The sequence below is a fragment of the Staurois parvus genome, unplaced genomic scaffold (genome assembly GCF_062004578.1).
Source record: "Staurois parvus isolate SC_StPar_1 unplaced genomic scaffold, SC_StPar_1.0 ptg002181l, whole genome shotgun sequence".
Taxonomy (NCBI): domain Eukaryota; kingdom Metazoa; phylum Chordata; class Amphibia; order Anura; family Ranidae; genus Staurois; species Staurois parvus.
Window position 1 is genome coordinate 717,877 of NW_028319977.1, and position 24,850 is coordinate 742,726.

A 24,850-nucleotide genomic window follows, 5' to 3' on the forward strand; every position below is an offset into this window, starting at 1 on the left:
GCACTCTCCTAGTCATGCGCTAGGATTTGTATAGTTGGTCTCTGCTTACCAGAGAGGCTGTCGGGTAAATTCAGTGTGGTATTCTGCTTAACAGAGTGCTGCCATGGATTAGTCAGGTCTGCTCATGATTCTCTGATGTTGTTTGAGTTTGTCTGAGTTATTCCCGCCTTCAGGAAGCTGTGAGAGCTTTCCAGAACATGGGTAGGGGCTAGGCAAATGAACAGCGTGAATACGGATACCGCCCTGGCCAGTTGCAAGGGAGGGCAGTCCTGTGGCATGGTGGGAGTGGCATTTATGTTCTGCGAGCACATGGGCTCAGCGTCTTTCCTGGGAGAGGACTGAACAGCTGGGCTGGAGGCAGGCTGCCTCGCCTGGCGCCGGCTGCCATGAGGCCCCAGGTGGGTGGACCTGAGGGCCTCAAGCCAGTCAGGACGTCAATACTGCTTAACTAAGAGATCAGCTAGATGTCTTCAGTGTGAAAAGTTCTCATTTTGGAGTATCCTACTACAATTCCCCATCCCTATCCCCAGCTCGACAAGAAAACTCCAAAAACAAACATCCCCTAGTCCGGTCATTGAAGGCAAGGAGCGTTTGCGCCCGTGTGTATTTGGCTGAAGAAATACACTGTGCCTGGCTGCAGGGCGAAGTCAAGGGAAACCGGGGCAAACACGCCAGCGTCCCTCGCAAGGGTGGCGTTGCATCTGTGTTCTTTTGTCTTTAGACTCTTTTGGTTGCTACCATGTCAGCCGGATATTGCAGAGTCCTAAGAACCAGCTCGTGTTCCAGTGGGTGGTGGTGTGAGTCAAAAGGCAGATAGCGGTCTGTGTGGGTAGGTTTCCTGGAGACCTCCATGCCCAAGTCAGCCCCTTCCTTGCCTTGTAAGACGCCGTCCAAAAGGGGGCATTTGCTATTCAGTGCCTCTTCCCGTGTACACTTGATATATTTGTCCACTGACTTTATGGGTTCACTAAAAGCTTGTGGGGTGCTGATGCTCTAATCTTGACCCAAGTAGAATCCACATGCCTTTACAAACGGCTTGGTCTTTTCCCCATGGAACAATTCAAGGCTCAAGGGTCAGCAATGAATGCACTTGGTCAGGCTTTAGTTCTTTTTGGCTGTCAAGAGACTTACCTCCTTTCAGATGTTTCCCACAATCTCAACAGCCTCTGCCAAGTGTATACAAGTGAAAAGGCCGATGGCATCATGGGACGTGATTGTTTCTTCCGGCTCCAACTTCAGTCTACATTCCTTGTTGACACATTCTTTAGCATTCTTCCAAATGGTGCATTATCTTGCCAGTTGAGGGTGTTAGAATGGTAGGCAGATACTTTTGAAACGCTGTGTGTGACAGAGTTGATTCTTTGGGAATCAGTGGTTGAAATGCCTGAACCTTGTTGCTTGATACTGCTGTACCCCGCGAGCGAGTTAAAGCAGGAGGCCGGAGCCTGTTGGGATGCCGAGGAATATTTCCACAGTCGTCACTAAGGCAAGACATCTAAGGAGCTTTTGATAAGGACCTGGGGCCCTGTGGTATTTTGTCAAGGGCGCAAAGAAGGAGATTGCGTTGGCCGGGAATCGAACTCGGGTCAACTGCTTGGAAGGCAGCTATGCTCACCACTATACCACCAACGCAAGGCTGTGCGCCAGGCATCCTGCTACCTCTATACAATTAAGGCCACACATGACATTGACTCACGGACCCCCTCCAGCGCAAGGTCCATTCGCTGCCGTACCAAGTGACCACTAGGAAGATCAGCTAGAAATATTTCCCCATTCGTGGAGAGAAAGGAAGCCAAGCCAGTAGATACGGTAAAGGTGTGATTGTGCAGTGCGCATGAAGGAACTGGAGATACAAGTTTTGCAAAGGCCTTTCACTCGGGCAAAAGGGACACGGAATGTGTCCCACGCCCAACGTGGGGCTCGAACCCACGACCCTGAGATTAAGAGTCTCATGCTCTACCGACTGAGCTAGCCGGGCTACAGCACTTTTGCTCTTCAAGGCCTCTCACAGCCACCTGAGTCCGCAGACTTTTTGATAGCTTTCGACATAATTCCTTTGGCTAAACTCAATGCGCTTCCAAGTACTACTCTGTTCACTTGCTGTCAGGGCGCTACATCACCATTTTTGCTGTGACTTTGGAGGATCACAACAAAATGCGCTGGCTGATTCCAAACCCTTTTCTCTCTGTGCAAAACATCAAGCCGTAGCCTCCCACATAACATCTGCCAAGTCATTCATTTGCCCTTTCCGGCCGAGGCGGCATCAAGCAATACCTCAACCGAGAAGGTCAAATGCAAAGTGTACGGCGCTGGCTTAGCATGCAAGGTGTCACGTGCTCTTTCCAGTTCCCTTCGATAGCTCAGCTGGTAGAGCGGAGGACTGTAGAGACAAAGCAGCAATCCTTAGGTCGCTGGTTCAATTCCGGCTCGAAGGAAGAGCTTTTTACCCCGCGTCTCTACTTTTAGAAAGAAGGCAATCTCTTATCTCTACAAATGTGCAATTGGGAAGCTTTTTAGGCACCTTCAGTTCATCTTTCATGTCTCCTTTGGGCCAGCTCAAGCGCACTTGTCGTGTGGTCTCTGTGGCGCAATCGGTTAGCGCGTTCGGCTGTTAACCGAAAGGTTGGTGGTTCAAGCCCACCCAGGGACTTTCTCTTTACCTTAGCAGGGCCCGCTGCCAAGTCTCACCCTAACCTAAGAAGACAAATAGCGTCCTTTGGCTTGTCTCACACGGCTGACGATTAACCATTCACTCGAGACATTCCTTGAAAACGGACTAGAATAATGTCGCAATCAATTGCTCTTCTTCTGGAATGTTCAAGATCTTTCATAGTTTAGTCAAGCCACTTCTTCGCTTCCGCTGAGTCTCAGGAACAAACCCCAGCATTTCTATTCACACCTGAACACCAGGGGATGTGTGAGAATTGTGGAAGCACCTTTTTTCACCTTACATGATCCCATTGTTGGTGTCAGGAAGCCTGCATAGCTAAAAGTGCCTAGATTGACATGGCCAAAGGCCTCAATTGTTGTCAAATGGCCTGGATAGAGGTGTTAAAAACGTGGAATACAGATAGTGTCAATGTTTAAGCGTGTGCCCCGGGGCTATGCTGGGCTTGAAGTACACAGGGATGCAATGTTTCTTAAAGATCCTTCTGAGTTTTTCCGACGCTCCAGTTACATACGGGATGACTAGATTTCTCCTAGTGTTCTGCTTCTCCCCAGTTTGTTTCCCTGACCTTGCGGAGGTTTTAACCAAGACCCAGTCTGGGTAGCCACAAGCTTTCAAAGCCCTCCTGAGATGTCACGGTAGCACTCTCCTAGTCATGCGCTAGGATTTGTATAGTTGGTCTCTGCTTACCAGAGAGGCTGTCGGGTAAATTCAGTGTGGTATTCTGCTTAACAGAGTGCTGCCATGGATTAGTCAGGTCTGCTCATGATTCTCTGATGTTGTTTGAGTTTGTCTGAGTTATTCCCGCCTTCAGGAAGCTGTGAGAGCTTTCCAGAACATGGGTAGGGGCTAGGCAAATGAACAGCGTGAATACGGATACCGCCCTGGCCAGTTGCAAGGGAGGGCAGTCCTGTGGCATGCTGGGAGTGGCATTTATGTTCTGCGAGCACATGGGCTCAGCGTCTTTCCTGGGAGAGGACTGAACAGCTGGGCTGGAGGCAGGCTGCCTCGCCTGGCGCCGGCTGCCATGAGGCCCCAGGTGGGTGGACCTGAGGGCCTCAAGCCAGTCAGGACGTCAATACTGCTTAACTAAGAGATCAGCTAGATGTCTTCAGTGTGAAAAGTTCTCATTTTGGAGTATCCTACTACAATTCCCCATCCCTATCCCCAGCTCGACAAGAAAACTCCAAAAACAAACATCCCCTAGTCCGGTCATTGAAGGCAAGGAGCGTTTGCGCGCGTGTGTATTTGGCTGAAGAAATACACTGTGCCTGGCTGCGGGGCGAAGTCAAGGGAAACCGGGGCAAACACGCCAGCGTCCCTCGCAAGGGTGGCGTTGCATCTGTGTTCTTTTGTCTTTAGACTCTTTTGGTTGCTACCATGTCAGCCGGATATTGCAGAGTCCTAAGAACCAGCTCGTGTTCCAGTGGGTGGTGGTGTGAGTCAAAAGGCAGATAGCGGTCTGTGTGGGTAGGTTTCCTGGAGACCTCCATGCCCAAGTCAGCCCCTTCCTTGCCTTGTAAGACGCCGTCCAAAAGGGGGCATTTGCTATTCAGTGCCTCTTCCCGTGTACACTTGATATATTTGTCCACTGACTTTATGGGTTCACTAAAAGCTTGTGGGGTGCTGATGCTCTAATCTTGACCCAAGTAGAATCCACATGCCTTTACAAACGGCTTGGTCTTTTCCCCATGGAACAATTCAAGGCTCAAGGGTCAGCAATGAATGCACTTGGTCAGGCTTTAGTTCTTTTTGGCTGTCAAGAGACTTACCTCCTTTCAGATGTTTCCCACAATCTCAACAGCCTCTGCCAAGTGTATACAAGTGAAAAGGCCGATGGCATCATGGGACGTGATTGTTTCTTCCGGCTCCAACTTCAGTCTACATTCCTTGTTGACACATTCTTTAGCATTCTTCCAAATGGTGCATTATCTTGCCAGTTGAGGGTGTTAGAATGGTAGGCAGATACTTTTGAAACGCTGTGTGTGACAGAGTTGATTCTTTGGGAATCAGTGGTTGAAATGCCTGAACCTTGTTGCTTGATACTGCTGTACCCCGCGAGCGAGTTAAAGCAGGAGGCCGGAGCCTGTTGGGATGCCGAGGAATATTTCCACAGTCGTCACTAAGGCAAGACATCTAAGGAGCTTTTGATAAGGACCTGGGGCCCTGTGGTATTTTGTCAAGGGCGCAAAGAAGGAGATTGCGTTGGCCGGGAATCGAACCCGGGTCAACTGCTTGGAAGGCAGCTATGCTCACCACTATACCACCAACGCAAGGCTGTGTGCCAGGCATCCTGCTACCTCTATACAATTAAGGCCACACATGACATTGACTCACGGACCCCCTCCAGCGCAAGGTCCATTCGCTGCCGTACCAAGTGACCACTAGGAAGATCAGCTAGAAATATTTCCCCATTCGTGGAGAGAAAGGAAGCCAAGCCAGTAGATACGGTAAAGGTGTGATTGTGCAGTGCGCATGAAGGAACTATACAAGTTTTGCAAAGGCCTTTCACTCGGGCAAAAGGGACACGGAATGTGTCCCACGCCCAACGTGGGGCTCGAACCCACGACCCTGAGATTAAGAGTCTCATGCTCTACCGACTGAGCTAGCCGGGCTACAGCACTTTTGCTCTTCAAGGCCTCTCACAGCCACCTGAGTCCGCAGACTTTTTGATAGCTTTCGACATAATTCCTTTGGCTAAACTCAATGCGCTTCCAAGTACTACTCTGTTCACTTGCTGTCAGGGCGCTACATCACCATTTTTGCTGTGACTTTGGAGGATCACAACAAAATGCGCTGGCTGATTCCAAACCCTTTTCTCTCTGTGCAAAACATCAAGCCGTAGCCTCCCACATAACATCTGCCAAGTCATTCATTTGCCCTTTCCGGCCGAGGCGGCATCAAGCAATACCTCAACCGAGAAGGTCAAATGCAAAGTGTACGGCGCTGGCTTAGCATGCAAGGTGTCACGTGCTCTTCCCAGTTCCCTTCGATAGCTCAGCTGGTAGAGCGGAGGACTGTAGAGACAAAGCAGCAATCCTTAGGTCGCTGGTTCAATTCCGGCTCGAAGGAAGAGCTTTTTACCCCGCGTCTCTGCCTTTTAGAAAGAAGGCAATCTCTTATCACTACAAATGTGCAATTGGGAAGCTTTTTAGGCACCTTCAGTTCATCTTTCATGTCTCCTTTGGGCCAGCTCAAGCACACTTGTCGTGTGGTCTCTGTGGCGCAATCGGTTAGCGCGTTCGGCTGTTAACCGAAAGGTTGGTGGTTCAAGCCCACCCAGGGACTTTCTCTTTACCTTAGCAGGGCCCGCTGCCAAGTCTCACCCTAACCTAAGAAGACAAATAGCGTCCTTTGGCTTGTCTCACACGGCTGACGATTAACCATTCACTCGAGACATTCCTTGAAAACGGACTAGAATAATGTCGCAATCAATTGCTCTTCTTCTGGAATGTTCAAGATCTTTCATAGTTTAGTCAAGCCACTTCTTCGCTTCCGCTGAGTCTCAGGAACAAACCCCAGCATTTCTATTCACACCTGAACACCAGGGGATGTGTGAGAATTGTGGAAGCACCTTTTTTCACCTTACATGATCCCATTGTTGGTGTCAGGAAGCCTGCATAGCTAAAAGTGCCTAGATTGACATGGCCAAAGGCCTCAATTGTTGTCAAATGGCCTGGATAGAGGTGTTAAAAACGTGGAATACAGATAGTGTCAATGTTTAAGCGTGTGCCCCGGGGCTATGCTGGGCTTGAAGTACACAGGGATGCAATGTTTCTTAAAGATCCTTCTGAGTTTTTCCGACGCTCCAGTTACATACGGGATGACTAGATTTCTCCTAGTGTTCTGCTTCTCCCCAGTTTGTTTCCCTGACCTTGCGGAGGTTTTAACCAAGACCCAGTCTGGGTAGCCACAAGCTTTCAAAGCCCTCCTGAGATGTCACGGTAGCACTCTCCTAGTCATGCGCTAGGATTTGTATAGTTGGTCTCTGCTTACCAGAGAGGCTGTCGGGTAAATTCAGTGTGGTATTCTGCTTAACAGAGTGCTGCCATGGATTAGTCAGGTCTGCTCATGATTCTCTGATGTTGTTTGAGTTTGTCTGAGTTATTCCCGCCTTCAGGAAGCTGTGAGAGCTTTCCAGAACATGGGTAGGGGCTAGGCAAATGAACAGCGTGAATACGGATACCGCCCTGGCCAGTTGCAAGGGAGGGCAGTCCTGTGGCATGCTGGGAGTGGCATTTATGTTCTGCGAGCACATGGGCTCAGCGTCTTTCCTGGGAGAGGACTGAACAGCTGGGCTGGAGGCAGGCTGCCTCGCCTGGCGCCGGCTGCCATGAGGCCCCAGGTGGGTGGACCTGAGGGCCTCAAGCCAGTCAGGACGTCAATACTGCTTAACTAAGAGATCAGCTAGATGTCTTCAGTGTGAAAAGTTCTCATTTTGGAGTATCCTACTACAATTCCCCATCCCTATCCCCAGCTCGACAAGAAAACTCCAAAAACAAACATCCCCTAGTCCGGTCATTGAAGGCAAGGAGCGTTTGCGCGCGTGTGTATTTGGCTGAAGAAATACACTGTGCCTGGCTGCAGGGCGAAGTCAAGGGAAACCGGGGCAAACACGCCAGCGTCCCTCGCAAGGGTGGCGTTGCATCTGTGTTCTTTTGTCTTTAGACTCTTTTGGTTGCTACCATGTCAGCCGGATATTGCAGAGTCCTAAGAACCAGCTCGTGTTCCAGTGGGTGGTGGTGTGAGTCAAAAGGCAGATAGCGGTCTGTGTGGGTAGGTTTCCTGGAGACCTCCATGCCCAAGTCAGCCCCTTCCTTGCCTTGTAAGACGCCGTCCAAAAGGGGGCATTTGCTATTCAGTGCCTCTTCCCGTGTACACTTGATATATTTGTCCACTGACTTTATGGGTTCACTAAAAGCTTGTGGGGTGCTGATGCTCTAATCTTGACCCAAGTAGAATCCACATGCCTTTACAAACGGCTTGGTCTTTTCCCCATGGAACAATTCAAGGCTCAAGGGTCAGCAATGAATGCACTTGGTCAGGCTTTAGTTCTTTTTGGCTGTCAAGAGACTTACCTCCTTTCAGATGTTTCCCACAATCTCAACAGCCTCTGCCAAGTGTATACAAGTGAAAAGGCCGATGGCATCATGGGACGTGATTGTTTCTTCCGGCTCCAACTTCAGTCTACATTCCTTGTTGACACATTCTTTAGCATTCTTCCAAATGGTGCATTATCTTGCCAGTTGAGGGTGTTAGAATGGTAGGCAGATACTTTTGAAACGCTGTGTGTGACAGAGTTGATTCTTTGGGAATCAGTGGTTGAAATGCCTGAACCTTGTTGCTTGATACTGCTGTACCCCGCGAGCGAGTTAAAGCAGGAGGCCGGAGCCTGTTGGGATGCCGAGGAATATTTCCACAGTCGTCACTAAGGCAAGACATCTAAGGAGCTTTTGATAAGGACCTGGGGCCCTGTGGTATTTTGTCAAGGGCGCAAAGAAGGAGATTGCGTTGGCCGGGAATCGAACCCGGGTCAACTGCTTGGAAGGCAGCTATGCTCACCACTATACCACCAACGCAAGGCTGTGCGCCAGGCATCCTGCTACCTCTATACAATTAAGGCCACACATGACATTGACTCACGGACCCCCTCCAGCGCAAGGTCCATTCGCTGCCGTACCAAGTGACCACTAGGAAGATCAGCTAGAAATATTTCCCCATTCGTGGAGAGAAAGGAAGCCAAGCCAGTAGATACGGTAAAGGTGTGATTGTGCAGTGCGCATGAAGGAACTGGAGATACAAGTTTTGCAAAGGCCTTTCACTCGGGCAAAAGGGACACGGAATGTGTCCCACGCCCAACGTCGGGCTCGAACCCACGACCCTGAGATTAAGAGTCTCATGCTCTACCGACTGAGCTAGCCGGGCTACAGCACTTTTGCTCTTCAAGGCCTCTCACAGCCACCTGAGTCCGCAGACTTTTTGATAGCTTTCGACATAATTCCTTTGGCTAAACTCAATGCGCTTCCAAGTACTACTCTGTTCACTTGCTGTCAGGGCGCTACATCACCATTTTTGCTGTGACTTTGGAGGATCACAACAAAATGCGCTGGCTGATTCCAAACCCTTTTCTCTCTGTGCAAAACATCAAGCCGTAGCCTCCCACATAACATCTGCCAAGTCATTCATTTGCCCTTTCCGGCCGAGGCGGCATCAAGCAATACCTCAACCGAGAAGGTCAAATGCAAAGTGTACGGCGCTGGCTTAGCATGCAAGGTGTCACGTGCTCTTTCCAGTTCCCTTCGATAGCTCAGCTGGTAGAGCGGAGGACTGTAGAGACAAAGCAGCAATCCTTAGGTCGCTGGTTCAATTCCGGCTCGAAGGAAGAGCTTTTTACCCCGCGTCTCTACTTTTAGAAAGAAGGCAATCTCTTATCTCTACAAATGTGCAATTGGGAAGCTTTTTAGGCACCTTCAGTTCATCTTTCATGTCTCCTTTGGGCCAGCTCAAGCGCACTTGTCGTGTGGTCTCTGTGGCGCAATCGGTTAGCGCGTTTGGCTGTTAACCGAAAGGTTGGTGGTTCAAGCCCACCCAGGGACTTTCTCTTTACCTTAGCAGGGCCCGCTGCCAAGTCTCACCCTAACCTAAGAAGACAAATAGCGTCCTTTGGCTTGTCTCACACGGCTGACGATTAACCATTCACTCGAGACATTCCTTGAAAACGGACTAGAATAATGTCGCAATCAATTGCTCTTCTTCTGGAATGTTCAAGATCTTTCATAGTTTAGTCAAGCCACTTCTTCGCTTCCGCTGAGTCTCAGGAACAAACCCCAGCATTTCTATTCACACCTGAACACCAGGGGATGTGTGAGAATTGTGGAAGCACCTTTTTTCACCTTACATGATCCCATTGTTGGTGTCAGGAAGCCTGCATAGCTAAAAGTGCCTAGATTGACATGGCCAAAGGCCTCAATTGTTGTCAAATGGCCTGGATAGAGGTGTTAAAAAGGTGGAATACAGATAGTGTCAATGTTTAAGCGTGTGCCCCGGGGCTATGCTGGGCTTGAAGTACACAGGGATGCAATGTTTCTTAAAGATCCTTCTGAGTTTTTCCGACGCTCCAGTTACATACGGGATGACTAGATTTCTCCTAGTGTTCTGCTTCTCCCCAGTTTGTTTCCCTGACCTTGCGGAGGTTTTAACCAAGACCCAGTCTGGGTAGCCACAAGCTTTCAAAGCCCTCCTGAGATGTCACGGTAGCACTCTCCTAGTCATGCGCTAGGATTTGTATAGTTGGTCTCTGCTTACCAGAGAGGCTGTCGGGTAAATTCAGTGTGGTATTCTGCTTAACAGAGTGCTGCCATGGATTAGTCAGGTCTGCTCATGATTCTCTGATGTTGTTTGAGTTTGTCTGAGTTATTCCCGCCTTCAGGAAGCTGTGAGAGCTTTCCAGAACATGGGTAGGGGCTAGGCAAATGAACAGCGTGAATACGGATACCGCCCTGGCCAGTTGCAAGGGAGGGCAGTCCTGTGGCATGCTGGGAGTGGCATTTATGTTCTGCGAGCACATGGGCTCAGCGTCTTTCCTGGGAGAGGACTGAACAGCTGGGCTGGAGGCAGGCTGCCTCGCCTGGCGCCGGCTGCCATGAGGCCCCAGGTGGGTGGACCTGAGGGCCTCAAGCCAGTCAGGACGTCAATACTGCTTAACTAAGAGATCAGCTAGATGTCTTCAGTGTGAAAAGTTCTCATTTTGGAGTATCCTACTACAATTCCCCATCCCTATCCCCAGCTCGACAAGAAAACTCCAAAAACAAACATCCCCTAGTCCGGTCATTGAAGGCAAGGAGCGTTTGCGCGCGTGTGTATTTGGCTGAAGAAATACACTGTGCCTGGCTGCGGGGCGAAGTCAAGGGAAACCGGGGCAAACACGCCAGCGTCCCTCGCAAGGGTGGCGTTGCATCTGTGTTCTTTTGTCTTTAGACTCTTTTGGTTGCTACCATGTCAGCCGGATATTGCAGAGTCCTAAGAACCAGCTCGTGTTCCAGTGGGTGGTGGTGTGAGTCAAAAGGCAGATAGCGGTCTGTGTGGGTAGGTTTCCTGGAGACCTCCATGCCCAAGTCAGCCCCTTCCTTGCCTTGTAAGACGCCGTCCAAAAGGGGGCATTTGCTATTCAGTGCCTCTTCCCGTGTACACTTGATATATTTGTCCACTGACTTTATGGGTTCACTAAAAGCTTGTGGGGTGCTGATGCTCTAATCTTGACCCAAGTAGAATCCACATGCCTTTACAAACGGCTTGGTCTTTTCCCCATGGAACAATTCAAGGCTCAAGGGTCAGCAATGAATGCACTTGGTCAGGCTTTAGTTCTTTTTGGCTGTCAAGAGACTTACCTCCTTTCAGATGTTTCCCACAATCTCAACAGCCTCTGCCAAGTGTATACAAGTGAAAAGGCCGATGGCATCATGGGACGTGATTGTTTCTTCCGGCTCCAACTTCAGTCTACATTCCTTGTTGACACATTCTTTAGCATTCTTCCAAATGGTGCATTATCTTGCCAGTTGAGGGTGTTAGAATGGTAGGCAGATACTTTTGAAACGCTGTGTGTGACAGAGTTGATTCTTTGGGAATCAGTGGTTGAAATGCCTGAACCTTGTTGCTTGATACTGCTGTACCCCGCGAGCGAGTTAAAGCAGGAGGCCGGAGCCTGTTGGGATGCCGAGGAATATTTCCACAGTCGTCACTAAGGCAAGACATCTAAGGAGCTTTTGATAAGGACCTGGGGCCCTGTGGTATTTTGTCAAGGGCGCAAAGAAGGAGATTGCGTTGGCCGGGAATCGAACCCGGGTCAACTGCTTGGAAGGCAGCTATGCTCACCACTATACCACCAACGCAAGGCTGTGTGCCAGGCATCCTGCTACCTCTATACAATTAAGGCCACACATGACATTGACTCACGGACCCCCTCCAGCGCAAGGTCCATTCGCTGCCGTACCAAGTGACCACTAGGAAGATCAGCTAGAAATATTTCCCCATTCGTGGAGAGAAAGGAAGCCAAGCCAGTAGATACGGTAAAGGTGTGATTGTGCAGTGCGCATGAAGGAACTGGAGATACAAGTTTTGCAAAGGCCTTTCACTCGGGCAAAAGGGACACGGAATGTGTCCCACGCCCAACGTGGGGCTCGAACCCACGACCCTGAGATTAAGAGTCTCATGCTCTACCGACTGAGCTAGCCGGGCTACAGCACTTTTGCTCTTCAAGGCCTCTCACAGCCACCTGAGTCCGCAGACTTTTTGATAGCTTTCGACATAATTCCTTTGGCTAAACTCAATGCGCTTCCAAGTACTACTCTGTTCACTTGCTGTCAGGGCGCTACATCACCATTTTTGCTGTGACTTTGGAGGATCACAACAAAATGCGCTGGCTGATTCCAAACCCTTTTCTCTCTGTGCAAAACATCAAGCCGTAGCCTCCCACATAACATCTGCCAAGTCATTCATTTGCCCTTTCCGGCCGAGGCGGCATCAAGCAATACCTCAACCGAGAAGGTCAAATGCAAAGTGTACGGCGCTGGCTTAGCATGCAAGGTGTCACCTGCTCTTTCCAGTTCCCTTCGATAGCTCAGCTGGTAGAGCGGAGGACTGTAGAGACAAAACAGCAATCCTTAGGTCGCTGGTTCAATTCCGGCTCGAAGGAAGAGCTTTTTACCCCGCGTCTCTGCCTTTTAGAAAGAAGGCAATCTCTTATCACTACAAATGTGCAATTGGGAAGCTTTTTAGGCACCTTCAGTTCATCTTTCATGTCTCCTTTGGGTCAGCTCAAGCACGCTTGTCGTGTGGTCTCTGTGGCGCAATCGGTTAGCGCGTTCGGCTGTTAACCGAAAGGTTGGTGGTTCAAGCCCACCCAGGGACGCTCGTGCTTTCTCTTTACCTTAGCAGGGCCCGCTGCCAAGTCTCACCCTAACCTAAGAAGACAAATAGCGTCCTTTGGCTTGTCTCACACGGCTGACGATTAACCATTCACTCGAGACATTCCTTGAAAACGGACTAGAATAATGTCGCAATCAATTGCTCTTCTTCTGGAATGTTCAAGATCTTTCATAGGTTAGTCAAGCCACTTCTTCGCTTCCGCTGAGTCTCAGGAACAAACCCCAGCATTTCTATTCACACCTGAACACCAGGGGATGTGTGAGAATTGTGGAAGCACCTTTTTTCACCTTACATGATCCCATTGTTGGTGTCAGGAAGCCTGCATAGCTAAAAGTGCCTAGATTGACATGGCCAAAGGCCTCAATTGTTGTCAAATGGCCTGGATAGAGGTGTTAAAAACATGGAATACAGATAGTGTCAATGTTTAAGCGTGTGCCCCGGGGCTATGCTGGGCTTGAAGTACACAGGGATGCAATGTTTCTTAAAGATCCTTCTGAGTTTTTCCGACGCTCCAGTTACATACGGGATGACTAGATTTCTCCTAGTGTTCTGCTTCTCCCCAGTTTGTTTCCCTGACCTTGCGGAGGTTTTAACCAAGACCCAGTCTGGGTAGCCACAAGCTTTCAAAGCCCTCCTGAGATGTCACGGTAGCACTCTCCTAGTCATGCGCTAGGATTTGTATAGTTGGTCTCTGCTTACCAGAGAGGCTGTCGGGTAAATTCAGTGTGGTATTCTGCTTAACAGAGTGCTGCCATGGATTAGTCAGGTCTGCTCATGATTCTCTGATGTTGTTTGAGTTTGTCTGAGTTATTCCCGCCTTCAGGAAGCTGTGAGAGCTTTCCAGAACATGGGTAGGGGCTAGGCAAATGAACAGCGTGAATACGGATACCGCCCTGGCCAGTTGCAAGGGAGGGCAGTCCTGTGGCATGCTGGGAGTGGCATTTATGTTCTGCGAGCACATGGGCTCAGCGTCTTTCCTGGGAGAGGACTGAACAGCTGGGCTGGAGGCAGGCTGCCTCGCCTGGCGCCGGCTGCCATGAGGCCCCAGGTGGGTGGACCTGAGGGCCTCAAGCCAGTCAGGACGTCAATACTGCTTAACTAAGAGATCAGCTAGATGTCTTCAGTGTGAAAAGTTCTCATTTTGGAGTATCCTACTACAATTCCCCATCCCTATCCCCAGCTCGACAAGAAAACTCCAAAAACAAACATGCCCTAGTCCGGTCATTGAAGGCAAGGAGCGTTTGCGCGCGTGTGTATTTGGCTGAAGAAATACACTGTGCCTGGCTGCGGGGCGAAGTCAAGGGAAACCGGGGCAAACACGCCAGCGTCCCTCGCAAGGGTGGCGTTGCATCTGTGTTCTTTTGTCTTTAGACTCTTTTGGTTGCTACCATGTCAGCCGGATATTGCAGAGTCCTAAGAACCCCCAGCTCGTGTTCCAGTGGGTGGTGGTGTGAGTCAAAAGGCAGATAGCGGTCTGTGTGGGTAGGTTTCCTGGAGACCTCCATGCCCAAGTCAGCCCCTTCCTTGCCTTGTAAGACGCCGTCCAAAAGGGGGCATTTGCTATTCAGTGCCTCTTCCCGTGTACACTTGATGTATTTGTCCACTGACTTTATGGGTTCACTAAAAGCTTGTGGGGTGCTGATGCTCTAATCTTGACCCAAGTAGAATCCACATGCCTTTACAAACGGCTTGGTCTTTTCCCCATGGAACAATTCAAGGCTCAAGGGTCAGCAATGAATGCACTTGGTCAGGCTTTAGTTCTTTTTGGCTGTCAAGAGACTTACCTCCTTTCAGATGTTTCCCACAATCTCAACAGCCTCTGCCAAGTGTATGCAAGTGAAAAGGCCGATGGCATCATGGGACGTGATTGTTTCTTCCGGCTCCAACTTCAGTCTACATTCCTTGTTGACACATTCTTTAGCATTCTTCCAAATGGTGCATTATCTTGCCAGTTGAGGGTGTTAGAATGGTAGGCAGATACTTAGAAACGCTGTGTGTGACAGAGTTGATTCTTTGGGAATCAGTGGTTGAAATGCCTGAACCTTGTTGCTTGATACTGCTGTACCCCGCGAGCGAGTTAAAGCAGGAGGCCGGAGCCTGTTGGGATGCCGAGGAATATTTCCACAGTCGTCACTAAGGCAAGACATCTAAGGAGCTTTTGATAAGGACCTGGGGCCCTGTGGTATTTTGTCAAGGGCGCAAAGAAGGAGATTGCGTTGGCCGGGAATCGAACCCGGGTCAACTGCTTGGAAGGCAGCTATGCTCACCACTATACCACCAACGCAAGGCTGTGCGCCAGGCATCCTGCTACCTCTATACAATTAAGGCCACACATGACATTGACTCACGGACCCCCTCCAGCGCAAGGTCCATTCGCTGCCGTACCAAGTGACCACTAGGAAGATCAGCTAGAAATATTTCCCCATTCGTGGAGAGAAAGGAAGCCAAGCCAGTAGATACGGTAAAGGTGTGATTGTGCAGTGCGCATGAAGGAACTGGAGATACAAGTTTTGCAAAGGCCTTTCACTCGGGCAAAAGGGACACGGAATGCGTCCCACGCCCAACGTGGGGCTCGAACCCACGACCCTGAGATTAAGAGTCTCATGCTCTACCGACTGAGCTAGCCGGGCTACAGCACTTTTGCTCTTCAAGGCCTCTCACAGCCACCTGAGTCCGCAGACTTTTTGATAGCTTTCGACATAATTCCTTTGGCTAAACTCAATGCGCTTCCAAGTACTACTCTGTTCACTTGCTGTCAGGGCGCTACATCACCATTTTTGCTGTGACTTTGGAGGATCACAACAAAATGCGCTGGCTGATTCCAAACCCTTTTCTCTCTGTGCAAAACATCAAGCCGTAGCCTCCCACATAACATCTGCCAAGTCATTCATTTGCCCTTTCCGGCCGAGGCGGCATCAAGCAATACCTCAACCGAGAAGGTCAAATGCAAAGTGTACGGCGCTGGCTTAGCATGCAAGGTGTCACGTGCTCTTCCCAGTTCCCTTCGATAGCTCAGCTGGTAGAGCGGAGGACTGTAGAGACAAAGCAGCAATCCTTAGGTCGCTGGTTCAATTCCGGCTCGAAGGCAGAGCTTTTTACCCCGCGTCTCTGCCTTTTAGAAAGAAGGCAATCTCTTATCACTACAAATGTGCAATTGGGAAGCTTTTTAGGCACCTTCAGTTCATCTTTCATGTCTCCTTTGGGCCAGCTCAAGCACGCTTGTCGTGTGGTCTCTGTGGCGCAATCGGTTAGCGCGTTCGGCTGTTAACCGAAAGGTTGGTGGTTCAAGCCCACCCAGGGACGCTCGTGCTTTCTCTTTACCTTAGTAGGGCCCGCTGCCAAGTCTCACCCTAACCTAAGAAGACAAATAGCGTCCTTTGGCTTGTCTCACACGGCTGACGATTAACCATTCACTCGAGACATTCCTTGAAAACGGACTAGAATAATGTCGCAATCAATTGCTCTTCTTCTGGAATGTTCAAGATCTTTCATAGTTTAGTCAAGCCACTTCTTCGCTTCCGCTGAGTCTCAGGAACAAACCCCAGCATTTCTATTCACACCTGAACACCAGGGGATGTGTGAGAATTGTGGAAGCACCTTTTTTCACCTTACATGATCCCATTGTTGGTGTCAGGAAGCCTGCATAGCTAAAAGTGCCTAGATTGACATGGCCAAAGGCCTCAATTGTTGTCAAATGGCCTGGATAGAGGTGTTAAAAACGTGGAATACAGATAGTGTCAATGTTTAAGCGTGTGCCCCGGGGCTATGCTGGGCTTGAAGTACACAGGGATGCAATGTTTCTTAAAGATCCTTCTGAGTTTTTCCGACGCTCCAGTTACATACGGGATGACTAGATTTCTCCTAGTGTTCTGCTTCTCCCCAGTTTGTTTCCCTGACCTTGCGGAGGTTTTAACCAAGACCCAGTCTGGGTAGCCACAAGCTTTCAAAGCCCTCCTGAGATGTCACGGTAGCACTCTCCTAGTCATGCGCTAGGATTTGTATAGTTGGTCTCTGCTTACCAGAGAGGCTGTCGGGTAAATTCAGTGTGGTATTCTGCTTAACAGAGTGCTGCCATGGATTAGTCAGGTCTGCTCATGATTCTCTGATGTTGTTTGAGTTTGTCTGAGTTATTCCCGCCTTCAGGAAGCTGTGAGAGCTTTCCAGAACATGGGTAGGGGCTAGGCAAATGAACAGCGTGAATACGGATACCGCCCTGGCCAGTTGCAAGGGAGGGCAGTCCTGTGGCATGCTGGGAGTGGCATTTATGTTCTGCGAGCACATGGGCTCAGCGTCTTTCCTGGGAGAGGACTGAACAGCTGGGCTGGAGGCAGGCTGCCTCGCCTGGCGCCGGCTGCCATGAGGCCCCAGGTGGGTGGACCTGAGGGCCTCAAGCCAGTCAGGACGTCAATACTGCTTAACTAAGAGATCAGCTAGATGTCTTCAGTGTGAAAAGTTCTCATTTTGGAGTATCCTACTACAATTCCCCATCCCTTTCCCCAGCTCGACAAGAAAACTCCAAAAACAAACATCCCCTAGTCCGGTCATTGAAGGCAAGGAGCGTTTGCGCGCGTGTGTATTTGGCTGAAGAAATACACTGTGCCTGGCTGCGGGGCGAAGTCAAGGGAAACCGGGGCAAACACGCCAGCGTCCCTCGCAAGGGTGGCGTTGCATCTGTGTTCTTTTGTCTTTAGACTCTTTTGGTTGCTACCATGTCAGCCGGATATTGCAGAGTCCTAAGAACCCCCAGCTCGTGTTCCAGTGAGTGGTGGTGTGAGTCAAAAGGCAGATAGCGGTCTGTGTGGGTAGGTTTCCTGGAGACCTCCATGCCCAAGTCAGCCCCTTCCTTGCCTTGTAAGACGCCGTCCAAAAGGGGGCATTTGCTATTCAGTGCCTCTTCCCGTGTACACTTGATATATTTGTCCACTGACTTTATGGGTTCACTAAAAGCTTGTGGGGTGCTGATGCTCTAATCTTGACCCAAGTAGAATCCACATGCCTTTACAAACGGCTTGGTCTTTTCCCCATGGAACAATTCAAGGCTCAAGGGTCAGCAATGAATGCACTTGGTCAGGCTTTAGTTCTTTTTGGCTGTCAAGAGACTTACCTCCTTTCAGATGTTTCCCACAATCTCAACAGCCTCTGCCAAGTGTATACAAGTGAAAAGGCCGATGGCATCATGGGACGTGATTGTTTCTTCCGGCTCCAACTTCAGTCTACATTCCTTGTTGACACATTCTTTAGCATTCTTCCAAATGGTGCATTATCTTGCCAGTTGAGGGTGTTAGAATGGTAGGCAGATACTTTTGAAACGCTGTGTGTGACAGAGTTGATTCTTTGGGAATCAGTGGTTGAAATGCCTGAACCTTGTTGCTTGATACTGCTGTACCCCGCGAGCGAGTTAAAGCAGGAGGCCGGAGCCTGTTGGGATGCCGAGGAATATTTCCACAGTCGTCACTAAGGCAAGACATCTAAGGAGCTTTTGATAAGGACCTGGGGCCCTGTGGTATTTTGTCAAGGGCGCAAAGAAGGAGATTGCGTTGGCCGGGAATCGAACCCGGGTCAACTGCTTGGAAGGCAGCTATGCTCACCACTATACCACCAACGCAAGGCTGTGCGCCAGGCATCCTGCTACCTCTATACAATTAAGGCCACACATGACATTGACTCACGGACCCCCTCCAGCGCAAGGTCCATTCGCTGCCGTACCAAGTGACCACTAGGAAGATCAGCTAGAAATATTTCCCCATTCGTGGAGAGAAAGGAAGCCAAGCCAGTAGATACGGTAAAGGTGTGATTGTGCAGTGCGCATGAAGGAACTGGAGATACAAGTTTTGCAAAGGCCTTTCACTCGGGCAAAAGGGACACGGAATGTGTCCCACGCCCAACGTGGGGCTCGAACCCACGACCCTGAGATTAAGAGTCTCATGCTCTACCGACTGAGCTAGCCGGGCTACAGCGCTTTTGCTCTTCAAGGCCTCTCACAGCCACCTGAGTCCGCAGACTTTTTGATAGCTTTCGACATAATTCCTTTGGCTAAACTCAATGAGCTTCCAAGTACTACTCTGTTCACTTGCTGTCAGGGCGCTACATCACCATTTTTGCTGTGACTTTGGAGGATCACAACAAAATGCGCTGGCTGATTCCAAACCCTTTTCTCTCTGTGCAAAACATCAAGCCGTAGCCTCCCACATAACATCTGCCAAGTCATTCATTTGCCCTTTCCGGCCGAGGCGGCATCAAGCAATACCTCAACCGAGAAGGTCAAATGCAAAGTGTACGGCGCTGGCTTAGCATGCAAGGTGTCACCTGCTCTTTCCAGTTCCCTTCGATAGCTCAGCTGGTAGAGCGGAGGACTGTAGAGACAAAGCAGCAATCCTTAGGTCGCTGGTTCAATTCCGGCTCGAAGGAAGAGCTTTTTACCCCACGTCTCTGCCTTTTAGAAAGAAGGCAATCTCTTATCACTACAAATGTGCAATTGGGAAGCTTTTTAGGCACCTTCAGTTCATCTTTCATGTCTCCTTTGGGTCAGCTCAAGCACGCTTGTCGTGTGGTCTCTGTGGCGCAATCGGTTAGCGCGTTCGGCTGTTAACCGAAAGGTTGGTGGTTCAAGCCCACCCAGGGACGCTCGTGCTTTCTCTTTACCTTAGCAGGGCCCGCTGCCAAGTCTCACCCTAACCTAAGAAGACAAATAGCGTCCTTTGGCTTGTCTCACACGGCTGACGATTAACCATTCACTCGAGACATTCCTTGAAAACGGACTAGAATAATGTCGCAATCAATTGCTCTTCTTCTGGAATGTTCAAGATCTTTCATAGGTTAGTCAAGCCACTTCTTCGCTTCCGCTGAGTCTCAGGAACAAACCCCAGCATTTCTATTCACACCTGAACACCAGGGGATGTGTGAGAATTGTGGAAGCACCTTTTTTCACCTTACATGATCCCATTGTTGGTGTCAGGAAGCCTGCATAGCTAAAAGTGCCTAGATTGACATGGCCAAAGGCCTCAATTGTTGTCAAATGGCCTGGATAGAGGTGTTAAAAACGTGGAATACAGATAGTGTCAATGTTTAAGCGTGTGCCCCGGGGCTATGCTGGGCTTGAAGTACACAGGGATGCAATGTTTCTTAAAGATCCTTCTGAGTTTTTCCGACGCTCCAGTTACATACGGGATGACTAGATTTCTCCTAGTGTTCTGCTTCTCCCCAGTTTGTTTCCCTGACCTTGCGGAGGTTTTAACCAAGACCCAGTCTGGGTAGCCACAAGCTTTCAAAGCCCTCCTGAGATGTCACGGTAGCACTCTCCTAGTCATGCGCTAGGATTTGTATAGTTGGTCTCTGCTTACCAGAGAGGCTGTCGGGTAAATTCAGTGTGGTATTCTGCTTAACAGAGTGCTGCCATGGATTAGTCAGGTCTGCTCATGATTCTCTGATGTTGTTTGAGTTTGTCTGAGTTATTCCCGCCTTCAGGAAGCTGTGAGAGCTTTCCAGAACATGGGTAGGGGCTAGGCAAATGAACAGCGTGAATACGGATACCGCCCTGGCCAGTTGCAAGGGAGGGCAGTCCTGTGGCATGCTGGGAGTGGCATTTATGTTCTGCGAGCACATGGGCTCAGCGTCTTTCCTGGGAGAGGACTGAACAGCTGGGCTGGAGGCAGGCTGCCTTGCCTGGCGCCGGCTGCCATGAGGCCCCAGGTGGGTGGACCTGAGGGCCTCAAGCCAGTCAGGACGTCAATACTGCTTAACTAAGAGATCAGCTAGATGTCTTCAGTGTGAAAAGTTCTCATTTTGGAGTATCCTACTACAATTCCCCATCCCTATCCCCAGCTCGACAAGAAAACTCCAAAAACAAACATGCCCTAGTCCGGTCATTGAAGGCAAGGAGCGTTTGCGCGCGTGTGTATTTGGCTGAAGAAATACACTGTGCCTGGCTGCGGGGCGAAGTCAAGGGAAACCGGGGCAAACACGCCAGCATCCCTCGCAAGGGTGGCGTTGCATCTGTGTTCTTTTGTCTTTAGACTCTTTTGGTTGCTACCATGTCAGCCGGATATTGCAGAGTCCTAAGAACCCCCAGCTCGTGTTCCAGTGGGTGGTGGTGTGAGTCAAAAGGCAGATAGCGGTCTGTGTGGGTAGGTTTCCTGGAGACCTCCATGCCCAAGTCAGCCCCTTCCTTGCCTTGTAAGACGCCGTCCAAAAGGGGGCATTTGCTATTCAGTGCCTCTTCCCGTGTACACTTGATGTATTTGTCCACTGACTTTATGGGTTCACTAAAAGCTTGTGGGGTGCTGATGCTCTAATCTTGACCCAAGTAGAATCCACATGCCTTTACAAACGGCTTGGTCTTTTCCCCATGGAACAATTCAAGGCTCAAGGGTCAGCAATGAATGCACTTGGTCAGGCTTTAGTTCTTTTTGGCTGTCAAGAGACTTACCTCCTTTCAGATGTTTCCCACAATCTCAACAGCCTCTGCCAAGTGTATGCAAGTGAAAAGGCCGATGGCATCATGGGACGTGATTGTTTCTTCCGGCTCCAACTTCAGTCTACATTCCTTGTTGACACATTCTTTAGCATTCTTCCAAATGGTGCATTATCTTGCCAGTTGAGGGTGTTAGAATGGTAGGCAGATACTTAGAAACGCTGTGTGTGACAGAGTTGATTCTTTGGGAATCAGTGGTTGAAATGCCTGAACCTTGTTGCTTGATACTGCTGTACCCCGCGAGCGAGTTAAAGCAGGAGGCCGGAGCCTGTTGGGATGCCGAGGAATATTTCCACAGTCGTCACTAAGGCAAGACATCTAAGGAGCTTTTGATAAGGACCTGGGGCCCTGTGGTATTTTGTCAAGGGCGCAAAGAAGGAGATTGCGTTGGCCGGGAATCGAACCCGGGTCAACTGCTTGGAAGGCAGCTATGCTCACCACTATACCACCAACGCAAGGCTGTGCGCCAGACATCCTGCTACCTCTATACAATTAAGGCCACACATGACATTGACTCACGGACCCCCTCCAGCGCAAGGTCCATTCGCTGCCGTACCAAGTGACCACTAGGAAGATCAGCTAGAAATATTTCCCCATTCGTGGAGAGAAAGGAAGCCAAGCCAGTAGATACGGTAAAGGTGTGATTGTGCAGTGCGCATGAAGGAACTGGAGATACAAGTTTTGCAAAGGCCTTTCACTCGGGCAAAAGGGACACGGAATGTGTCCCACGCCCAACGTGGGGCTCGAACCCACGACCCTGAGATTAAGAGTCTCATGCTCTACCGACTGAGCTAGCCGGGCTACAGCACTTTTGCTCTTCAAGGCCTCTCACAGCCACCTGAGTGCGCAGACTTTTTGATAGCTTTCGACATAATTCCTTTGGCTAAACTCAATGCGCTTCCAAGTACTACTCTGTTCACTTGCTGTCAGGGCGCTACATCACCATTTTTGCTGTGACTTTGGAGGATCACAACAAAATGCGCTGGCTGATTCCAAACCCTTTTCTCTCTGTGCAAAACATCAAGCCGTAGCCTCCCACATAACATCTGCCAAGTCATTCATTTGCCCTTTCCGGCCGAGGCGGCATCAAGCAATACCTCAACCGAGAAGGTCAAATGCAAAGTGTACGGCGCTGGCTTAGCATGCAAGGTGTCACGTGCTCTTCCCAGTTCCCTTCGATAGCTCAGCTGGTAGAGCGGAGGACTGTAGAGACAAAGCAGCAATCCTTAGGTCGCTGGTTCAATTCCGGCTCGAAGGCAGAGCTTTTTACCCCGCGTCTCTGCCTTTTAGAAAGAAGGCAATCTCTTATCACTACAAATGTGCAATTGGGAAGCTTTTTAGGCACCTTCAGTTCATCTTTCATGTCTCCTTTGGGCCAGCTCAAGCACGCTTGTCGTGTGGTCTCTGTGGCGCAATCGGTTAGCGCGTTCGGCTGTTAACCGAAAGGTTGGTGGTTCAAGCCCACCCAGGGACGCTCGTGCTTTCTCTTTACCTTAGTAGGGCCCGCTGCCAAGTCTCACCCTAACCTAAGAAGACAAATAGCGTCCTTTGGCTTGTCTCACACGGCTGACGATTAACCATTCACTCGAGACATTCCTTGAAAACGGACTAGAATAATGTCGCAATCAATTGCTCTTCTTCTGGAATGTTCAAGATCTTTCATAGTTTAGTCAAGCCACTTCTTCGCTTCCGCTGAGTCTCAGGAACAAACCCCAGCATTTCTATTCACACCTGAACACCAGGGGATGTGTGAGAATTGTGGAAGCACCTTTTTTCACCTTACATGATCCCATTGTTGGTGTCAGGAAGCCTGCATAGCTAAAAGTGCCTAGATTGACATGGCCAAAGGCCTCAATTGTTGTCAAATGGCCTGGATAGAGGTGTTAAAAACGTGGAATACAGATAGTGTCAATGTTTAAGCGTGTGCCCCGGGGCTATGCTGGGCTTGAAGTACACAGGGATGCAATGTTTCTTAAAGATCCTTCTGAGTTTTTCCGACGCTCCAGTTACATACGGGATGACTAGATTTCTCCTAGTGTTCTGCTTCTCCCCAGTTTGTTTCCCTGACCTTGCGGAGGTTTTAACCAAGACCCAGTCTGGGTAGCCACAAGCTTTCAAAGCCCTCCTGAGATGTCACGGTAGCACTCTCCTAGTCATGCGCTAGGATTTGTATAGTTGGTCTCTGCTTACCAGAGAGGCTGTCGGGTAAATTCAGTGTGGTATTCTGCTTAACAGAGTGCTGCCATGGATTAGTCAGGTCTGCTCATGATTCTCTGATGTTGTTTGAGTTTGTCTGAGTTATTCCCGCCTTCAGGAAGCTGTGAGAGCTTTCCAGAACATGGGTAGGGGCTAGGCAAATGAACAGCGTGAATACGGATACCGCCCTGGCCAGTTGCAAGGGAGGGCAGTCCTGTGGCATGCTGGGAGTGGCATTTATGTTCTGCGAGCACATGGGCTCAGCGTCTTTCCTGGGAGAGGACTGAACAGCTGGGCTGGAGGCAGGCTGCCTCGCCTGGCGCCGGCTGCCATGAGGCCCCAGGTGGGTGGACCTGAGGGCCTCAAGCCAGTCAGGACGTCAATACTGCTTAACTAAGAGATCAGCTAGATGTCTTCAGTGTGAAAAGTTCTCATTTTGGAGTATCCTACTACAATTCCCCATCCCTATCCCCAGCTCGACAAGAAAACTCCAAAAACAAACATCCCCTAGTCCGGTCATTGAAGGCAAGGAGCGTTTGCGCGCGTGTGTATTTGGCTGAAGAAATACACTGTGCCTGGCTGCGGGGCGAAGTCAAGGGAAACCGGGGCAAACACGCCAGCGTCCCTCGCAAGGGTGGCGTTGCATCTGTGTTCTTTTGTCTTTAGACTCTTTTGGTTGCTACCATGTCAGCCGGATATTGCAGAGTCCTAAGAACCAGCTCGTGTTCCAGTGGGTGGTGGTGTGAGTCAAAAGGCAGATAGCGGTCTGTGTGGGTAGGTTTCCTGGAGACCTCCATGCCCAAGTCAGCCCCTTCCTTGCCTTGTAAGACGCCGTCCAAAAGGGGGCATTTGCTATTCAGTGCCTCTTCCCGTGTACACTTGATATATTTGTCCACTGACTTTATGGGTTCACTAAAAGCTTGTGGGGTGCTGATGCTCTAATCTTGACCCAAGTAGAATCCACATGCCTTTACAAACGGCTTGGTCTTTTCCCCATGGAACAATTCAAGGCTCAAGGGTCAGCAATGAATGCACTTGGTCAGGCTTTAGTTCTTTTTGGCTGTCAAGAGACTTACCTCCTTTCAGATGTTTCCCACAATCTCAACAGCCTCTGCCAAGTGTATACAAGTGAAAAGGCCGATGGCATCATGGGACGTGATTGTTTCTTCCGGCTCCAACTTCAGTCTACATTCCTTGTTGACACATTCTTTAGCATTCTTCCAAATGGTGCATTATCTTGCCAGTTGAGGGTGTTAGAATGGTAGGCAGATACTTTTGAAACGCTGTGTGTGACAGAGTTGATTCTTTGGGAATCAGTGGTTGAAATGCCTGAACCTTGTTGCTTGATACTGCTGTACCCCGCGAGCGAGTTAAAGCAGGAGGCCGGAGCCTGTTGGGATGCCGAGGAATATTTCCACAGTCGTCACTAAGGCAAGACATCTAAGGAGCTTTTGATAAGGACCTGGGGCCCTGTGGTATTTTGTCAAGGGCGCAAAGAAGGAGATTGCGTTGGCCGGGAATCGAACCCGGGTCAACTGCTTGGAAGGCAGCTATGCTCACCACTATACCACCAACGCAAGGCTGTGCGCCAG

At 49.9% G+C, this 24,850-nt stretch overlaps 26 non-coding genes across 26 annotated transcripts; 13 read left to right on the plus strand and 13 right to left on the minus strand.

Moving 5' to 3' along the window:
- Positions 1-1,905: 1,905 nt before the first annotated feature.
- On the minus strand, positions 1,906-1,978 carry TRNAK-CUU (transfer RNA lysine (anticodon CUU)). The gene has a single exon. It is a non-coding gene; the product is annotated as a tRNA-Lys (tRNA).
- A 371-nt stretch (positions 1,979-2,349) lies between these two features.
- Positions 2,350-2,435, plus strand: TRNAY-GUA (transfer RNA tyrosine (anticodon GUA)). The gene is given in 2 exon segments: positions 2,350-2,386; positions 2,400-2,435. It is a non-coding gene; the product is annotated as a tRNA-Tyr (tRNA).
- A 141-nt stretch (positions 2,436-2,576) lies between these two features.
- On the plus strand, positions 2,577-2,650 carry TRNAN-GUU (transfer RNA asparagine (anticodon GUU)). Its single transcript has one exon. It is a non-coding gene; the product is annotated as a tRNA-Asn (tRNA).
- A 2,219-nt stretch (positions 2,651-4,869) lies between these two features.
- Positions 4,870-4,941, minus strand: TRNAG-UCC (transfer RNA glycine (anticodon UCC)). Its single transcript has one exon. It is a non-coding gene; the product is annotated as a tRNA-Gly (tRNA).
- Positions 4,942-5,210: 269 nt separating this feature from the next.
- TRNAK-CUU (transfer RNA lysine (anticodon CUU)) lies at positions 5,211-5,283 on the minus strand. Its single transcript has one exon. It is a non-coding gene; the product is annotated as a tRNA-Lys (tRNA).
- Positions 5,284-5,654: 371 nt separating this feature from the next.
- TRNAY-GUA (transfer RNA tyrosine (anticodon GUA)) lies at positions 5,655-5,740 on the plus strand. Its single transcript is given in 2 exon segments — positions 5,655-5,691; positions 5,705-5,740. It is a non-coding gene; the product is annotated as a tRNA-Tyr (tRNA).
- Positions 5,741-5,882: 142 nt separating this feature from the next.
- TRNAN-GUU (transfer RNA asparagine (anticodon GUU)) lies at positions 5,883-5,956 on the plus strand. The gene has a single exon. It is a non-coding gene; the product is annotated as a tRNA-Asn (tRNA).
- A 2,219-nt stretch (positions 5,957-8,175) lies between these two features.
- Positions 8,176-8,247, minus strand: TRNAG-UCC (transfer RNA glycine (anticodon UCC)). The gene has a single exon. It is a non-coding gene; the product is annotated as a tRNA-Gly (tRNA).
- Positions 8,248-8,964: 717 nt separating this feature from the next.
- On the plus strand, positions 8,965-9,050 carry TRNAY-GUA (transfer RNA tyrosine (anticodon GUA)). Its single transcript is given in 2 exon segments — positions 8,965-9,001; positions 9,015-9,050. It is a non-coding gene; the product is annotated as a tRNA-Tyr (tRNA).
- A 2,434-nt stretch (positions 9,051-11,484) lies between these two features.
- TRNAG-UCC (transfer RNA glycine (anticodon UCC)) lies at positions 11,485-11,556 on the minus strand. Its single transcript has one exon. It is a non-coding gene; the product is annotated as a tRNA-Gly (tRNA).
- A 273-nt stretch (positions 11,557-11,829) lies between these two features.
- TRNAK-CUU (transfer RNA lysine (anticodon CUU)) lies at positions 11,830-11,902 on the minus strand. Its single transcript has one exon. It is a non-coding gene; the product is annotated as a tRNA-Lys (tRNA).
- A 371-nt stretch (positions 11,903-12,273) lies between these two features.
- Positions 12,274-12,359, plus strand: TRNAY-GUA (transfer RNA tyrosine (anticodon GUA)). Its single transcript is given in 2 exon segments — positions 12,274-12,310; positions 12,324-12,359. It is a non-coding gene; the product is annotated as a tRNA-Tyr (tRNA).
- A 142-nt stretch (positions 12,360-12,501) lies between these two features.
- On the plus strand, positions 12,502-12,575 carry TRNAN-GUU (transfer RNA asparagine (anticodon GUU)). The gene has a single exon. It is a non-coding gene; the product is annotated as a tRNA-Asn (tRNA).
- A 2,229-nt stretch (positions 12,576-14,804) lies between these two features.
- Positions 14,805-14,876, minus strand: TRNAG-UCC (transfer RNA glycine (anticodon UCC)). The gene has a single exon. It is a non-coding gene; the product is annotated as a tRNA-Gly (tRNA).
- Positions 14,877-15,149: 273 nt separating this feature from the next.
- Positions 15,150-15,222, minus strand: TRNAK-CUU (transfer RNA lysine (anticodon CUU)). Its single transcript has one exon. It is a non-coding gene; the product is annotated as a tRNA-Lys (tRNA).
- A 371-nt stretch (positions 15,223-15,593) lies between these two features.
- Positions 15,594-15,679, plus strand: TRNAY-GUA (transfer RNA tyrosine (anticodon GUA)). The gene is given in 2 exon segments: positions 15,594-15,630; positions 15,644-15,679. It is a non-coding gene; the product is annotated as a tRNA-Tyr (tRNA).
- Positions 15,680-15,821: 142 nt separating this feature from the next.
- TRNAN-GUU (transfer RNA asparagine (anticodon GUU)) lies at positions 15,822-15,895 on the plus strand. The gene has a single exon. It is a non-coding gene; the product is annotated as a tRNA-Asn (tRNA).
- Positions 15,896-18,125: 2,230 nt separating this feature from the next.
- Positions 18,126-18,197, minus strand: TRNAG-UCC (transfer RNA glycine (anticodon UCC)). The gene has a single exon. It is a non-coding gene; the product is annotated as a tRNA-Gly (tRNA).
- Positions 18,198-18,470: 273 nt separating this feature from the next.
- On the minus strand, positions 18,471-18,543 carry TRNAK-CUU (transfer RNA lysine (anticodon CUU)). The gene has a single exon. It is a non-coding gene; the product is annotated as a tRNA-Lys (tRNA).
- A 371-nt stretch (positions 18,544-18,914) lies between these two features.
- On the plus strand, positions 18,915-19,000 carry TRNAY-GUA (transfer RNA tyrosine (anticodon GUA)). The gene is given in 2 exon segments: positions 18,915-18,951; positions 18,965-19,000. It is a non-coding gene; the product is annotated as a tRNA-Tyr (tRNA).
- A 142-nt stretch (positions 19,001-19,142) lies between these two features.
- On the plus strand, positions 19,143-19,216 carry TRNAN-GUU (transfer RNA asparagine (anticodon GUU)). The gene has a single exon. It is a non-coding gene; the product is annotated as a tRNA-Asn (tRNA).
- Positions 19,217-21,445: 2,229 nt separating this feature from the next.
- TRNAG-UCC (transfer RNA glycine (anticodon UCC)) lies at positions 21,446-21,517 on the minus strand. The gene has a single exon. It is a non-coding gene; the product is annotated as a tRNA-Gly (tRNA).
- A 273-nt stretch (positions 21,518-21,790) lies between these two features.
- TRNAK-CUU (transfer RNA lysine (anticodon CUU)) lies at positions 21,791-21,863 on the minus strand. Its single transcript has one exon. It is a non-coding gene; the product is annotated as a tRNA-Lys (tRNA).
- Positions 21,864-22,234: 371 nt separating this feature from the next.
- On the plus strand, positions 22,235-22,320 carry TRNAY-GUA (transfer RNA tyrosine (anticodon GUA)). The gene is given in 2 exon segments: positions 22,235-22,271; positions 22,285-22,320. It is a non-coding gene; the product is annotated as a tRNA-Tyr (tRNA).
- A 142-nt stretch (positions 22,321-22,462) lies between these two features.
- TRNAN-GUU (transfer RNA asparagine (anticodon GUU)) lies at positions 22,463-22,536 on the plus strand. The gene has a single exon. It is a non-coding gene; the product is annotated as a tRNA-Asn (tRNA).
- Positions 22,537-24,763: 2,227 nt separating this feature from the next.
- TRNAG-UCC (transfer RNA glycine (anticodon UCC)) lies at positions 24,764-24,835 on the minus strand. Its single transcript has one exon. It is a non-coding gene; the product is annotated as a tRNA-Gly (tRNA).
- Between the last annotated feature and the right edge of the window lie 15 nt (positions 24,836-24,850).